Genomic DNA, 16,610 nt, shown 5'->3' with positions numbered 1-16,610 from the left:
TGGCAATTTGGGGTGTTCAGAGGCAACGTCCGGTGGTCAGAGGCAACCTGCAGTGGTCAGAGGCGACGTGGCGTGGTGAGAGGCAACGTGGCGTGGTCAGAGGCGACGTGCGGTGGTCAGAGGCGACGTGGCATGGTCAGAGGCGACGTGTGGTGGTCAAAGGCAAGGTGCGGTGGTCAGAGGCAAGGTGCGGTGGTCAGAGGCATCGTGGCGTGGTCAGAGGCAACGTGCGGTGGTTACGTGCAATCTGGGGGGTTACATGTAATCTGGCGTGATTACGGGCAACCTGGGGGGGTTATGTGCAACCTGGAAGGGTTACAGGCAATCTGGGATTGTTACTGATAAAATGAATTGCTTATAGGTAATCTGGGGTGGGTACATGTACATGTACGTGGGGGGCGACTTGGGGGACAGGACACATCACTTTTTATCCCTTGTCACCAATCATTCATGGTGACAGGGGATAAAAGTGCCGGGATGCACGTGGCACAATCGATCAGCGGTATATAGTATATACCACTGATCGCTTGTACCGGGACCCCACAGGGGGGTCCCAGATCACTGCCCCATGCTCTCCGCTACCTCCGGTGGCGGAGAGCATGGGGCTTTTCATTCTTTTTAACTTTTCCATCGCTGTGAATAGACATTAGTCTGTTCACAGCGATGGCGGTGGCCATCTTGGAAATGATGGCCGCCGGGGGAGGGTAGTTAGTGATCGCCCTACTAGGGGGGGCTGATCTGAGGTCTGGGGGACACTTATTTCATCTCCCCCCGCCATAGATTCACGGCGGGGGGAGAGGAAAGGCTGCGGCGGCACCGGTAATCCCCTTTACCGACGGCCGCCGCTATAACGTTAATACGGGGGGCGGGACGGACCCCACACACTGTCCCAACAGCTGGGGGGATGGGGTGGGGGCCGTCTCAGCCTTATTCTCTGCCATCGCTGTAAAAAGCTGATGGCAGCAGAATGAGGACCCTTAGTGACCGCCGTAAAAAGCCGTATCGGCGGTCACTAAGGGGTTAAATAACAAAATATAAACATTTTCTTCAAGATACAGTGGTGCCTTGGATTAGAAGCATAATTTGGCCCGGGACCATTCTTGTAATCCAAATCACTCTTAAACCAAATTTCCCATAAGAAATCAGTGAAATGCAGAAAATTGGTTTCCCACCCCAAAAATAATGATTTTTTTTTAAAATTCTGAATAACATGTAAAACAAATTAAGCAAACATTCAGAAACAGCTGAATATTTTACATATAATATATATATAACATATAAGTTACTGTACAATATAGCAATCAGCATGTGCAGTATAATATATAGTATGTGGATAAACCTCAATAAACAAAAGCAGTTTGTAGATACAGGATGGAACTGCAGATCCCCATAATGCAGTAGTGTAGTATAACAGGCTAGAATAGAGAAGCAGGGCTGCTGTCAGAGGTCTGTGTGGTCACATGACAGCAATAGGGAAAGGGGTGTGTTCAGCATGGACCAATCAGGAAGTGAGAATCACAGAGCTGTGCAGGAGGACCAATCAGGAAGTGAGTATCACAGAGCTGTGCAGGAGGACAGTGACAGAAACTTTTCTATACAGCAGTGTGAATAGCTGAGTGTAAGTGAAGATACATAGCAGCAGTGTGTATAGCTTAGTGTGAGTGCAGGCAATTTATAGCAGCAGTGAGTATAGCTGAGTGTAAGTGCGGGCACATAATAGCAGGAATGGAGAGGATGTGAAACACAAGGGCTGACAGAGACTGCAGGGAGCATGAAGGAATGAGCAGGGCAGATGTGAGCAGAGGTTACAAATATGAAGATATTAACTCCACAGTCCTGTCCCCTGATGCAAGCCCCAACCTGAAGTGGATCTGCCATAATTTGGAAGGTGAGTGAGATCCTTTGGACTAGGAGTATCTGTTTCATCTTCAAATAAAGTTTGCTTTTATGGGACTGGATATCTGGAGCCGGACATCCTTATTTCCTCATCTCTGCATTTGCTGTGTGCCATACAGCTGTCCCGTGCCCCATCCAGGTTTCCCAGCGGAGTTTCAGTGAGCTGCCTTACTTTCACTCCATTTAGTAGAAGTGCAGAGGAAAGCCATTCACCAGACAAAAGAGAGACTTGTACAAAGAGAAACATACTGGATCATGACGATGAAGTGCTTGAACCCCCAAGGGTTAAATAAGTGTTTTTATACAGCAACATTTCTAAAGAAAAAGCTGAAGGCACTCACCATTTGCGTGCAACTTCTTTATTCCTGGTGATGTATTAAAAGTCAGCAGGACAATTTATAGCAGGCGGTTACACCAAACACTCAACAGCACAGAACGTAGCAGCTGTTTCATATGCATGCGGGCTTCTTTAGACCTTTTCTGCCATAAACTGTGCTAATCTTAATATGATGCAGGGAGACAGACCGAGGCAGGAAGATAGAAAGACAGGCAGACAGAGGCAGACAAAGACGGACTCTCAATAATAAAAAAAAATCCCGCTTTCACTGAGTGGCTGAGCGGACCTGAGACGTCACGTCTCGGGCCCACGTGAGACACCCAGAAGCGGCCGGGAAAGTCCCAGCGCAAAAGTGCCCCCCCGCTGGAGTACCCCTTTAATATCTGATACGTCCCCTATCTGGGGACCATAAAACTAATGAAATTTTAGAACAGGGAGATGGTAAAAGAGCTTGCTCTGTCCTCTCCAGGCATTGACCTGGTATTGCAGTGTTTCCAGGTTCAGTGAACCCCCCAAATGTGTTACCTAAAAACAGAAACACCCAAGGGTGTGCAGCCGCACCTCCAAATAATGTCAGCTGCCCCCGAAACAGCATTGCAAGAAACACCCCCCAAGTGGGGTGCGCAGCTGCACCCCAAGATTTAAGGCTTGGCATTGCTAATAAAAGTTTGTTTTTCTTGTTTCTTGTTTGTCTTGTTTGTCTCTGGCAGCCTGTTGCCATGGCAACAAAGTTGCTTACCACTAGCCTGCCAGGGCAGGGCTGGTGATGTCATCGAGGCTGTGCTGATATATACAGCTGACAGAAAGGCTAGCAGTTCATCTGCAGGCCGGCAACCAAGCAGGTAGGCTGGTTGGTTGCTTGCCAGCAAGAAAGGTGCCGCAGGTAGGTGCAGTTTAGGTGCAGTTTAGGTGCAGATGCTTTTGTTAATACGGCTGCACCGATGAGAATTCACCATCGTTTTTCTTTAATCAATAGTTATCAATGTGTAGCTATTCATACAGAGATTAGATACATAACTTATCATATAGACTGATGGATGGATTTATCTATGTATTTGCACTAACCAGTATTTAGATTTAGATGTAAATATATATTAAAGTGTGCATAAAGTATCTTGAAGGACATTTTTATATTTTGTTACTTAACTAGTAACTAGTACTTTGCCAATGATTTTCTCTTCTATATGTGGTAATAGGTTTCACATGTGCTTTGCAAAGGGGTAGACTTCTCTGAAAACATGAAAACCTTGATGATTAAAAACGCTAGTTTTGCAACATATCACAGGGTGCAGAGTGCATGCGGATGAATATATTATTATGCTCTGATGGATATAAATGTATCATGGATACATATGATCGTCTTACAAAGCAATCTTTTAAAAGAATATGTGGTGTCTCTTGTATGATTATATGGAAGCCTGGAAAACCACGGTAAACTAGTAAAATAACCTTATTTACAAATGTAAGTTTCTTATTAGAAAATCGGTCTTATAGTCAGATTAGCAGTTAACACAGCGCCATCTGCTGTCCATTAGATCCAGGTTCTTCAGTAACCTGAGGTGGTTTGTTTGCTGTTAAAGGCTCTGTAAAGATATCTGAAGTTCTTGTTCCTGAAGATCCCTTAGAAAATGATAGTTTACAGTGATATTCTTTATTTTTAGTTTAACTACATTCACCTGTGCAAGTGCAAGACATCTTTGGTTGTTCTCAAAGATCCGTGTTGGTCCTGATTTTTACCCAAATGCATCAATAGCTGTTAGCGCCATGGAACTTCTTTACTTGCTTGTAATGCTGCAACAAATTTTACGTTGGCTCACTAGCTGCAACCAATGGCACACCTTGAAAGTAGAAACAGATAACCAAAGGTCGATTTTATGCTGCTGAGGCCCAGTCGGCATTAAAATGACTCTGTACCCAAAATCTGCCCCCCACAAACCCCCTTGTACCATTAGATAGCTGCTTTTAATCCAAGATCTGTCCTGGGATCCGCTCGGCAGGTGATGCAGTTATTGTCCTAAAAAACAACTTTTAAACTTGCAGCCCCGTGTTAAATTGGCTTGGTCTAGAGTGTCTTTCCATTAGGCTTGCACCACCCCTCCGTCTCTCCTTCCCACCCTCCTCATCCTTAGGGATGCCCCAGGCAGGTATTCTCCTATTCATCACTTGTAAGAACACTGCACATGTGTTGGATCGTTAAGGCACCTGTACAGTTTTCAGACAAGTGATGAATAGAAAAAAAGCTGCCCAGTGGCATTCCTAATGATAAAGAGGGTGAGGAGGAGGGACGGAGAAGCGGTGCAAGCCTGGGCACAGACACTCTAGGCCACGCCAATTTGACACAGGGCTGCAAGTTTAAAAGAATTGTTTTAGGACAATAACTGCATCACCTGCCGAACGGACCCCAGGACAGATCTTGGATTAAAATCAGCTATCTAAAGGTACAAGTGGTTATGAGGGGGCAGATTGTGGGTACAGAGTCGCTTTAATGCGTCCAGTCAGGCTACATTCATCACTTGCTGGTCACTTCAGTTAAATACAGAAGTTATTCTGCTTTCCTAGTTGTACAATCTGTTTCTTGCATCTGAAGCATGCTCTAGTTTCCTTATTGCAGGACATATTTTCTGCAACCTTCAAAGCTTTTCTGTTGTCATTACCTGTGGAGTCCTACACATATTCCTTTCTTCTCTGATATTCATCTATTAATCAGATCTTTACAAATTTCATTTTCAAGTCTTTCTCAGGCCTTCTTGTCTTTAGAGCAGGGGTACCCAAACTTTTTACACATAGGGCCAGTTCACTGTCCCTCAGACCGTTGGAGGGCCAGACTAGGAAAAAAAATCATCAAAATGATCAAGTCCCTATGCACACTGCACATATCTTGTTTTAAAGTAAAAAACAAAAAATACAATATTTTAAATAACGAACAAGTAAATTTAAATGAACAAGCTCACCAGTAAAAATGGGAACTATGGGCCTGCTTTTGGGTAATGAGATGGTCAATGATCAATTCCATATTCGTCACTGCTAGGTGTAACAAGTGATGCAAGGAATACTCACCACACCGGGTCGCATGGAAGAGGCAGCTTTGGCAGGACGACAGCGAGACAGGCTGAGCGTGAGTAACAGTCATGCTCCTCACACACGTCCCATTGCTGCAGGCTGAGGCAAGCAGACGTGCATGAGGAACGTAACTGTCACTTGCACTCGGCCTGTGGGAGGATTAGAGGAGCTGCTCTCAGTGTCAGAGCGGTACTGGTTTGCTTCGTGAAACAGGGACCCGGGGATCGGGCCGGGGGAGAGGGGGGCGGATACCGGCCGGGGGGGGGGGGGGGGGTAGGGGGCAGATAAACGGCCTCGGGACCACTTGTGGCCCGCGGGCCATAGTTTGGAGACCCCTGCTTTAGAGCAATAAATGGCCACTGTCATTTAAATAAAACTTTTTTCTAATAGTTCATAACATATATATAACAACTTTCTAATATACTTCAATATAAAAAAAAGTTAATTGTGTCTAAAATTGTTTCATAGTCTTGGCCACAGGGGTCGCTATACTGATAAGAACGCCAGCAACCTTGGTCGGCAGTTACCTTCCCTGCATAATAATCATTATAAAGGATGTGAGGCGGCTCCAGCTCATCAAAGTGCCCATTCCCGGCTCTTATAGTTACAAAATGGCTAACAGGGTGCCCTATGAGTTGGGACTTCTGTTGTGGCTCCCACGAGGTGTAATATAATATGTTATAGAGAGGGATGGGGTCTTCTGGCAGTGCACTGCTGAAACATGAAGTAGTAGCAGCGCAGTGAGGCTAGAGGTGTGTGTGTGTGTGTGTGGGGGGGGGGGGGGGGGGGGGGGGGTTACATTAAGAGAGAACTCACCAAGAGACTTCTACATGATGTCCTTCCAGCAATAACATCACTGAGAATGCAGCCTATCCATTCACTAGAGATCAGCGGTGACATCACTGAGAATGCAGCCTATCCATTCACTAGAGATCAGCAGTGACATCACTGAGAATACAGCCTATCCATCCCTAGAGATCAGTGACATCACTGAGAATACAGCCTATCCATTCACTAGAGATCAGCGGTGACATCACTTAGAATACAGCCTATCCATTTACTAGAGATCAGCGGTGACATCACTGAGAATGCAGCCTATCCATTCACTAGAGATCAGCAGTGACATCACTGAGAATACAGCCTATCCATCCCTAGAGATCAGTGACATCACTGAGAATACAGCCTATCCATCATTAGAGATCAGTGGTGATATCACTGAGAATACAGCCTATCCATTCACTAGAGATCATCAGTGACATCACTGAGAATACAGCCTATCCATTCACTAGAGATAAGCGGTGACATCACTGAGAATACAGCCTATCCATTCAATAGAGATCAGCAGTGACAATGACATCACTGAGAATACAGCCTATCCATTCACTAGAGATCAGCGGTGACATCACTGAGAATACAGCCCATCCATTCACTAGAGATCAGCGGTGACATCACTGAGAATACAGCCTATCCATTCATTAGAGATCAGTGGTGACATCACTGAGAATACAGCCTATCCATTCAATAGAGATCAGCAGTGACAATGACATCACTGAGAATACAGCCTATCTATTTACTAGAGATCAGCGGTGACATCACTGAGAATACAGCCTATCCATTCAATAGAGATCAGCGGTGACATCACTGAGAATACAGCCTATCCATTCAATAGAGATCAGCGGTGACATCACTGAGAATACAGCCTATCCATTTACTAGAGATCAGCGGTGACATCACTGAGAATACAGCCTATCTATTTACTAGAGATCAGCGGTGACATCACTGAGAATACAGCCCATCCATTCACTAGAGATCAGCAGAGACATTACTGAGAATACATCACTAGAGATCAGTGGTGACATCACTGAGAATACAGCCTATCCATCACTAGAGATCAGTGGTCACATCACTGAGAATACAGCCTATCCATCACTAGAGATCAGCAGAGACATTACTGAGAATACAACCTATCCATCACTAGAGATCAGCGGTCACATCACTGAGAATACAGCCTATCCATTCACTAGAGATCAGCAGAGACATTACTGAGAATACAGCCTATCCATCACTAGAGATCAGCAGTGACATCACTGAGAATGCAGCCTAACCATCACTAGAGATCAGCGGTCACATCACTGAGAATACAGCCTATGGACCAAAAAAGTGATGTGAACATAACCTTATTTATATGAGACTGTATGTGGGGTTAGGCTAATGGCTGGTAGTCATATCCTTTACATAGGGCTGTATGTTAGACAGCACTGTACCAAGCAGAACTTTAACAAACCAAAGAACCATGACCCATATGAGAAATAACCATTTTCTTTGTTCTCATCCAAATGGCACAATACAACCCCATACGGATTGGGGCACCAATCTGTATATAAATATGTCGGAGGGGGGGGGGGGGGAGTTTAGAGATGTAGGTCAGCGAATCTTTCCTCTACAGCAGCAGTGCTTCTCACTATGTCAATGTTATGTTATGCTAGTACAGACAACATAATGTTGATATCACAAGAGCGAACAAAGCTGCAAATGATTGGTGAGCAGGTTTGGGGAAACTGATGCTGATTGGATAGCGGGTTTTGCACTCTATTTGTGGACAGCAGAGGGAGCTAAAGTGTCCCACAAGCAGCTACATCCCCACCGAGCTGCACAGCAAACTGGACAACTGGAAGTCACTGGAAGCACTAGCAAGCAAATTTTCCTACAACATATGTAAGGTCATATCAACCTTTCCTAGAGTGTCTTGTTTTACATGGTGATGACATATACACTTTACAGTGTCACTGTCGTTATAACTTTCAAAATTTAAACCAAAAGTAGATGTGATATATAGCAAGTTTGCAATTTACATTTCGCAAATTTTTTTTAGTTATCATGTAAACACGGTACTTCCTGTTTTCTGACTCTTTTTTTTTTTTTCTCAAAGAGTCAGAAAACAGGAAGTCCTGTGTTTCCCAGGCCCTCTGAGCGTTCACAGAGAGAAGGCAGCAAACTGAGCCGTGACTCTCTGTACTGGCCAGAATTCCTATGTTTATTCTGTTTTTCCCACCAGCAGGAACTTTAAGCAGTGCAGTGTAAATTGGGTAAACTGCATAGCAGTATGGCTACGACATGGCTGCCTTTTATGTTCTCACCAGGTAACCTTACCTGTGCAACCATATTCAGCATTAAAGCTGAAAGTACATTGCTTTAAGATTTTTACATCAATAGACTGGTGACAGCAAGAGGATGACGGGGGCGATTTTTTTTTTTTAACCGTGGGCCAGTTCACCTGCACAGCGTTGGTCTATCCCCAGGCACCGGCCTGGCCTGAAGTACTGGAAGCAGGCCTGCCTGCGCCCAGTGTGACAAAACCCTTCCCCTCTGTAATGCGGCTCCATTAGAATCAGTGGAGCTGTGTCACAGAGGGGAGGGACGATCGCAGGAATGAACTGATTGATTATGAGGATGAAATTACAGGTACACTTTAAGTGCAAATATGAGATTTCTTGCATGTGACACTTTATAATTATTTCCCTTTAAAGGAGTTATCCAGTGCTACAAAACCATGGCCACTTTTGCACCACTTTTGTCTCCAGTTCAGGTGCGGTTTGCAATTAAGCTTCATTTACCTCAATGGAACTGAGTTTCAAACCCCACCCAAACTGGAGACAAGAGTGGTGCAAAAGTGGCCATTTTTTTGTAGCGCTGGATAACCCTTTTAATTCACAATGAATGTGCAATGGTCATCTCATGTAATGTGTGAAGCTATAATTTGCCTAGCGTGTTAATTTCTGGTATTTAGTAGAAAACTTTGGTTTATGTTTAATCATGGTTAAACAATGATTAATATGGCTGCCAGCCTTTGTTACCCAATATCTACTCATCTTTGTTTTTTTAAAGATGTAAAAGTAATAGTCTGAAATACTATTTAACAGTTTACTGATCAATTTACTTGAACGTTCAAACATTTTATAAACTAGTTACATTATTAACTTGTACTAATCTTAAGTTACAGCCAGGGTGGGCAGGCATAGAGGAAACCTGCAGTCAGTAGGTACTACTACAGATACGTGGTAGGGTGGCCACTAGGGATTAGCAAACCTTGAAGCTGTAGTTCAGCAAAAACTATTTTTCTTTAAATCAACTGGGGTCAGAAAGTGCCAGAGAATAGTCATTTAAAAAAAATCTCAAGTCTTCCAGTTATTATCAGCTGCTGTATGTCCTGCAGGAAGTGGTGTATTCTTTCCAATCTGGAGAGCAGGATAGGTTTTCTATAGAGATTGGCTACTTCTCTGGATAGTTCCTCACATGGACAGAGATGTCAGCAGAGAGCACTGTGTCAGACTGGAGAGAATACACCACATACAGTAGCTGATAAGTACTGGAAGACTTAAGGTTTTTTTTATTTTAAATAGAAGTAAATTACAAATGTCTGGCACTTGATGGGAACAACTGATCTGAAAGAAAAAAAAAAGTTTTGATGAACCCTTGCTCGGGTTTGTCCTAACCGAAACTCTTGGCATTGGTAATCAAATGCAGAGAGTTCAGCTTCGGACAAACCTGACATACTCGAGGTTCACCTATCTCTAGTGGCCAGCCATTTTGCCTAAAAATGACCTGCACTGCTGATTTAGGCTGTGGTCACACACAGCACCCATCATTACCATAGGCATCTTATACATGTCTGTAGTTAATCTCTTAGGAACAAAAGCCTCCAAGAACCATAACCTTTTTAGTGTCTGTCCATTTGGCCATTTGAGGGCTTGTTTTCTGTGGGGCAAGTTTCTAATGGTACTATTTAATTTACCATCTACTGTATAGAGAACCAAATAGTTGTTTCTATTCCTCCTCTGCAAATACCCCATGCAGGTACAGCAGGTTCAGCAAGGGGTTAAAGTGCCACTGCCTAATAAAAGTGACACTTCAAAGAGCGTGTCCACCTTTGGATTCCTTTTATTCTTTATTGTGACTTATGCCCCTATTCCACAGGTCGTCAGAGGAGCAAACGAGCGCTCTCAGCGGGGGGGGGGGGGGCTTCTCGGAGGATCGCTGATCGTCCGGGCAGCCCATAGGATATAGCAGCGTCTGCTGCCGATGCTCCTATTCAATGGAGCGACGGCAGCAGATCGCTGCTATATCAGTCGCTTGTTTTTCAACATGTTGAAAAACAAGCGACTGCAACAATCAGCCGACATGAACGATGTCGGCTGATCGTTGCACTCTATTCCACGGGACGATTATCGTTCGTAGCGGCCGATATCGGCCGAATACGGACGATAATCGTTCCGTGGAATAGGGCCTTTATAAAGCTTATCCTAAAATGGCACAGGCACACTTTAAAGGGGTTGTTCACCCCAAAATTTTTTATTTTAAATCAACTGATGCCAGAAAATGCCGGCGATTTGCTGTATGTCCTGCCAGACATTCTGACAAAGTGTTCTCTGCTGCCACCTCTGCCCATGACAAGAACAGTCCAGAGCAGCAGCAAATACCCATAGAAACCTCTCCTGCTCTACAGACTGGAAAGAATACCATTTCCTGCAGGACATGCAGCAGCTGATAAGTCCTGGACAAGATTTTTTAATAGAAGTAAATTACAAATCTCTGGCACCAGTTGATTTGAAAGAAAGAAATGGTGAACAACCCCTTTTATCAGTTAGTGCTCAGCTCCTTGCTGTCAGGGATGGAAGGGAGAGTGAGTAGGAATTACAGCCAGTGTTGAACTAGAGTTTCTTGGTGCCAACCCTTCAACCCTGCACACCTCTCCGCAACAGCATTGTTTTGCTCAAGCAATAACCACATGATTAACTCATGCTGATTTCCATGTGGGAAGCTGCAACAATTCACTTTAGGGTACAAACCCACTTGCCGGATCCGCAGCGAGTCCCCTTGCTGCGTATTTGCAGCAAGACTTGCTGCGGATCCGGCCCCTATTCTTTCAATGGAAGACAAAATCGCAGCAGGGATGTACATCCCTGCTGCGATTTTGTCTGCAGCCCGCCCCATTAACCCCCCAGCCCCCAGACATTATACATCACCGGGTCCCCGTTCCTGCTTGCTTCGGGGCTCCCGGTGTCTTCACGGCCCACCCGGCCGATCAGTGCGCTGCGATCGGGGCTGCAGGGGGGCTGCGGGGCTGGGGGCGATCGTGCGTCCGAGGGCTGCGGGGCTGGGGGGCGATCGTGCGGCCGGGGGCTGCGGGGCTGGGGGCGATCGTGCGGCCGGGGGCTGCGGGCAATGGTGCGATTGGGGCTGCAGGAGGGCTGCGGGGCTGGGGGCGATCAGGGCTGCAGGGGGGCTGCGGGGCTGGGGGCGATTGTGCGGCCGGGGGCTGCGGGCGATCAAGGCTGCAGGGGGGCGGGCAGGATATACATTACCTGATCCTGGCTCCTGCTTGCTTCAGCGGCTCCCGGCATGTTCCGCCCAGCCAATCAGTGCGCTGCCCTGCCGCAGCGCACTGATTGGCCGGGCGGGCCGTGAAGACACCAGGAGCCCCGAAGCAAGCAGGAGCGGGGACCCGGTAATGTATAATGTCTGGCGGCCAGGGGGTTAATGGGGCGGGCTGCAGACAAAATCGCAGCAGGGATGTACAGCAGGGATTTTGTCTTCCATTGAAAGAATAGGGGCCGGATCCGCAGCGAGTCTCGCTGCAAATACGCAGCAAGGGGACTCGCTGCGGATACGGCAAGTGGGTTTGTACCCTAAGGTGCATTCACACGTACAGGATGCCCAGCAGATCTGCAGCAGATTTGATGCCGTGTTGTAATTTAGATCAAATCTGCTGTGGATCTGCAGCAGAAAATCCACTGCGATACGGTGTGTGAAGCTATCCAAAAGAAAACATCTATTGATTCCAATGTGCAGGGACACAAGACACTGTGCCCTCCAAGCAGGTGGCACCACTTGGCTGATCCCAGGATTGCAGAGAAAATAATAAACAGTCTATTCGCACCTACCACGCTTCCCCAGGGCCCTCCTTTCATGTCTCCTGGTCCCCACCCCCCACCACCACTAAATACTTTGGCAGCTACTTTTGTCTCCAAAGTCTCGGACCTGTCTCGGCAGTGACAGCTATTGGGAGGCCCAAAGATGTGGCAGGAGGACCGGTGGGGGAGAGCGTTAGATGAGAATGGGCTGTTTATTATTTTCTCAGCAAACCCATCAGTATCTAAAAAAAAAAAAGCTAATTCTTAAAGGGGTAATTGCAAACTGCACCTGAACTGGAGACAAAAGTAGGGGGAAAAGTGGCCATGTTTTTGTAGCACTGGATAACCCCTTTAAGAATTTTCTGCTTCTGCCCATACGGTGGAGACAGGACCAGAGGAAGGACGCTACAGGAGGACGCTCTGTTTACAGTCTGTCCTGTCAATCAAATCTGCATGCAAGAAATTGTGATGCTTGTGGAATCCCCGTAATGGGTTGTATCCAGTCTGAGTGCCTAGGGCAGAACGTGCTGTACATACCCTCCACTACCAAATTCCAACCTCCTTCTCTCCCTGCTGCATAGTGACTTGAAGGACTTGAAGAAGCGTGTGGTCTGTTTCTGCAGCCAGGAGAGTTAAACAGAGAAGATAGAAACCTGCATCCCCTCCCCCCATAAATTTTAGACCGGCTTATTGAGATTAGGTACATAACATGGGGTAATGTATGGCTGATTCCAATTGCACCTCGGGCACTTCTTGTGTCTGTAGACGTAATTGGATTTACTTTTTCTTTATATCAATGCTATTTCTTACTTCATGATTTGGATTATTTTTAGGCTTTCAGCAGGTTGTTCCCGCGAAGTGCAGTTATACCCATGTGATGGCACGGTAGCAATGGCAATTTGAGGCATGAGAATAACCTGTGGTTTCCTGGTTACAGGGCTCTGCCCTGGTGCATCATTGTCATACTGAGAGGTATAATATGCTGCAGTACAGATTTCAACTATGTTGTATTTTACCTGTGATCCCTAGTTGGACTGTTAAAAAAAAAGGTAAAGTAAAAAAGAAAAAGAAAAAAAAAAGAAAAAACGGTGTGTTATCATTTTAAAAATTTTTAAATAAGGTTATATCACAAAGTCATACAGCTTTATGCAATAAACAGATAAAAATTATCAGCTGGAATACCCCTTTTAAAGGGAATGTACCATCAGTCCCGAGCTGAAGCCCTGGAGGCAGGCCGACCCACCCCCAGTAGGAGGAACCCCCAGCCCTTCTATGACACTGCTTCATTAGAATCAATGGAGCCGATCCATCCGCACAACATTTGAGCAACTGGGAAGAAGCTCAAAAATTGCTTAAGGACTACCAAATCAGCACTGCTGATCATAAACGATTCTTTTGCAAACAAGCACATTACCAGGAGGGGGAAAGTGTTGGACATATGTTGGCAATGGTTGTCAGGGCGCAAACGGGCTCTCCACACATAGCTGAACTTATGTCACCTGATAAGGGGAGGGTGGTGGATGACGCTAGCATCTTGACATGCCTCTATGATTTCTATAAGTCACTTTATGTTTCTAGGTTGTCCAACTCTGATCGGGACAGTATTGGGGAATATGTAGCCGATATACCCTTGCCCACATTGACCGTAGAGCAAATGAGAATGCTAGATGAGCTGGTGACTCTGGAGGAACTGGAGAGAGCTGTGCAATCTTTGGCAAATGAAAAGGCCCGGGGGTGGATGGTCTACCAGGGGAGTTCTACAAAAAGCATAGCGATATTCTTCTCCCACAGCTTCTGGAAACATTTAATGAAGCACTGTTGGCCGGTAGTCTGGCCCAGTCACAAAGGGAAGCCATTATAGTGGTTATTCCAAAACCGGGTAAAGACCCCACACGCCCCGACTCATATAGGCCTTGCTCACGGCTGACATCAAGCTCTTGGCGAGAGTGTTGGCAGACCGATTGACCTTGGTTATAGATAGCCTAATCCACCCGGATCAGTCGGGCTTTATGCCTAACCGTTCCACCTCACAGAACATCAGGCGGTTGTATATGAATCTCCAGGCTCACTCGGGGGGAGGAGAGAGGGGTGGTGCAGCGGTGATCTCACTCGACGCTGCCAAAGCTTTTGGCAGCGTCGAGTGGGAGTACCTTTGGGCAGTGATGCATAAGATGGGTATTGGCGAGGGGTATATGAAATGGGTCCGTCTACTGTACGCCAACCCGATAGCAAGGGTGCGGGCTAATGGGGGCCTCTCGGATAGCTTTTCTTTATTTAGGGGAACTAGGCAGGGCTGCCCGCTGTCGCCCCTGTTGTTTGCCATAGCTGTGGAGCCATTAGCCTCATTGATTCGCTCATCTACTGACATAAAGGGGTTTCCCTGGGGGAGGGAGGAGGAGAGAGTCTCCCTATATGCAGATGATATGCTGTTATATACGGATGACTATAATAGCTCCATTGGCCCTATTATGAATATCATCACACGGTTCGGGTCTAAATCAGGCTTTACCATTAACTGGGACAAATCCGTGGTTATGCCCCTGGCGGCCTCGGTGTTACTGTCTAGGTCCCCTTCAATCCCCCTGCAGAGAGTTGAACGATTTAAATATTTGGGGGGGGTGGTGTCGGTGCAAGCATGAGCTTACGTCCAGGATAATCTAGTGCCCATTATTAGAAGAAGTGTAACCAAGGTAGATACATGGTGCCGGATGCCCTTATCGGCAGTGGGCAGGGGTAATCTAATCAAGATGGTGCTTATGCCACAGCTATTGTACATATTACATAATTCTCCCATATGGATCCCGAATAAATACTTCAAAAAGATTAATACCCTGTTTAGAGAACTCATATGGCAGAAGAAATCAGCTAGAATTAAACTAGATACTCTCCAGAGACCCAAGACAGAGGGGGGGCTAGCAATCCCGGATCCCTTCCTCTATTTTATTGCAGCTCAGTTGCAGCATATGAAAGGGTGGGGACAGACAGATGAGACGGGTATAGTGGGACGGCTGACCTCCTGGTTGACGGGGCACACACCACCTCTGGCTGCAGTGGACACGGCCTGTGTTATGGGCAGGGGTAGGTTTATGCCTACTTTGCGTTTATTGAGTAGGGTTTGGGCTCACACAAAAACAGTGCTGGGGGTATCTGGCTTTACTAACCTCACTCCGCTATGGAGGAATCCGCAATTGCCTGAACTGTTTCGATTGGAGGGCTTCTCTCCATGGAAACGTGCAGGAGTCTATTATGTCGCACAGGTATGGAAGGATGGCTCTATTGTTTCCTTTGAGACGCTCAAAGAAACCTTCCTCTTCACGAATGTCATGTTCCATAAGTATTTACAGATCCGCCACGCATTGCAGGCTCAACATAACTTAACGCCCCTAGCCCTATCATCTCACCACCTTCTAGACGCTGTAGGAGATAGGGGGGTGCGAAGAGGGGCTATATCCTATGCATACTCCTCTCTGCTATCCTCAAAATTTTCTGCAATGCCCCTGACTATCAGGGATAAGTGGGTACAGGAAGTCGGACCCGTTGATGACTCTCAGTGGCAGGAGATGTTGGAACTGGTCCCCTTGTTATCTTTGTGTGAAGCCCAACGGATGCCACAGTTGTTTTTGTTACACAGGGTCTATAAAACCCCGCATATTATGCACAAGATTGGATACCGGGCGACATCTCAGTGCCCGAGATGTGATGAGGGGGGCGCCCACATACTCCATATGTTCTGGGACTGTCAAGAATTAGAAGCCTTCTGGAAGGGGATAAGGGATATAATTCGCCAGGTTTTTGGTATTTCTATACTTTTAACACCGCAACATTACATTCTTGGGCTGCTTGGCACCCTACACTTGGATGACTACACAACATTAGGGGTTCAACGGATTATATACCAAGTGCGTAAATGTATTGCTTCTAAATGGATCAATAGAAAACCGCCGACCATACCTGACTTCTTGAACAGAATGAACAATATTGTTAGATTGGAAAGGGGTGTCTATGTAAAACGGAAATGTCTCCGCAAATTTGAACAAATATGGGGGAGGTGGCTGGACACACCGGGCATACCAACCCAAATATTGCTGCAGACCTGTAGAAACCCCCTTCAGCAGTTCCTCAATGCAATGACCAGTTAAAGGACACATAATGGAAGTACGGTACTGTTGATGGGCGTGGAGGGGCTCCCTATATAGTTGCGTCAAAATGAGCGACGCCAGTGTGGGAGCCGTAGCTAATTATATATGATACGCAGTGAGAGCTATGGCAGTTTTCGGTTCAAAGTTTAAGTTGAATGTTAAGGTTTTTTCCTTTTTTCCTCACTATACATGACCTACCTAAGCCGGATATGGTGCACTATCGACACGGGGTGTCGAGCAAGCTGTAGGGTACAACGTGCCCGATAG

The 16,610-nt window shown here is 46.2% G+C and overlaps 1 protein-coding gene, 1 long non-coding RNA gene and 1 pseudogene across 2 annotated transcripts in view; 2 read left to right on the top strand and 1 right to left on the bottom strand.

The window, feature by feature from the left end:
- Positions 1–2,649: 2,649 nt before the first annotated feature.
- LOC138796104 (U2 spliceosomal RNA) lies at positions 2,650–2,740 on the top strand (annotated as a pseudogene).
- Positions 2,741–3,048: 308 nt separating this feature from the next.
- DDO (D-aspartate oxidase) overlaps positions 3,049–16,610 on the top strand; it is a 32,231-nt gene continuing 18,669 nt past the window's right edge. The window contains exon 1 of the mRNA XM_069974841.1: positions 3,049–3,116. The gene's annotated coding sequence lies outside the window, so the exon portion shown is untranslated. The remainder of the gene's footprint in view (positions 3,117–16,610) is intronic.
- On the bottom strand, positions 3,888–5,421 carry LOC138794766 (uncharacterized). Its single transcript, XR_011363492.1, has 3 exons — positions 5,291–5,421; positions 4,888–5,058; positions 3,888–4,071 (listed from the first exon to the last, which is right to left on the bottom strand). It is a non-coding gene; the product is annotated as an uncharacterized lncRNA (long non-coding RNA).

This window comes from Dendropsophus ebraccatus, chromosome 6 (genome assembly GCF_027789765.1).
Source record: "Dendropsophus ebraccatus isolate aDenEbr1 chromosome 6, aDenEbr1.pat, whole genome shotgun sequence".
NCBI lineage: Eukaryota > Metazoa > Chordata > Amphibia > Anura > Hylidae > Dendropsophus > Dendropsophus ebraccatus.
Note: the sequence above shows the minus strand (reverse complement) of the source record. Positions and strands in the feature narration are given on the sequence as shown.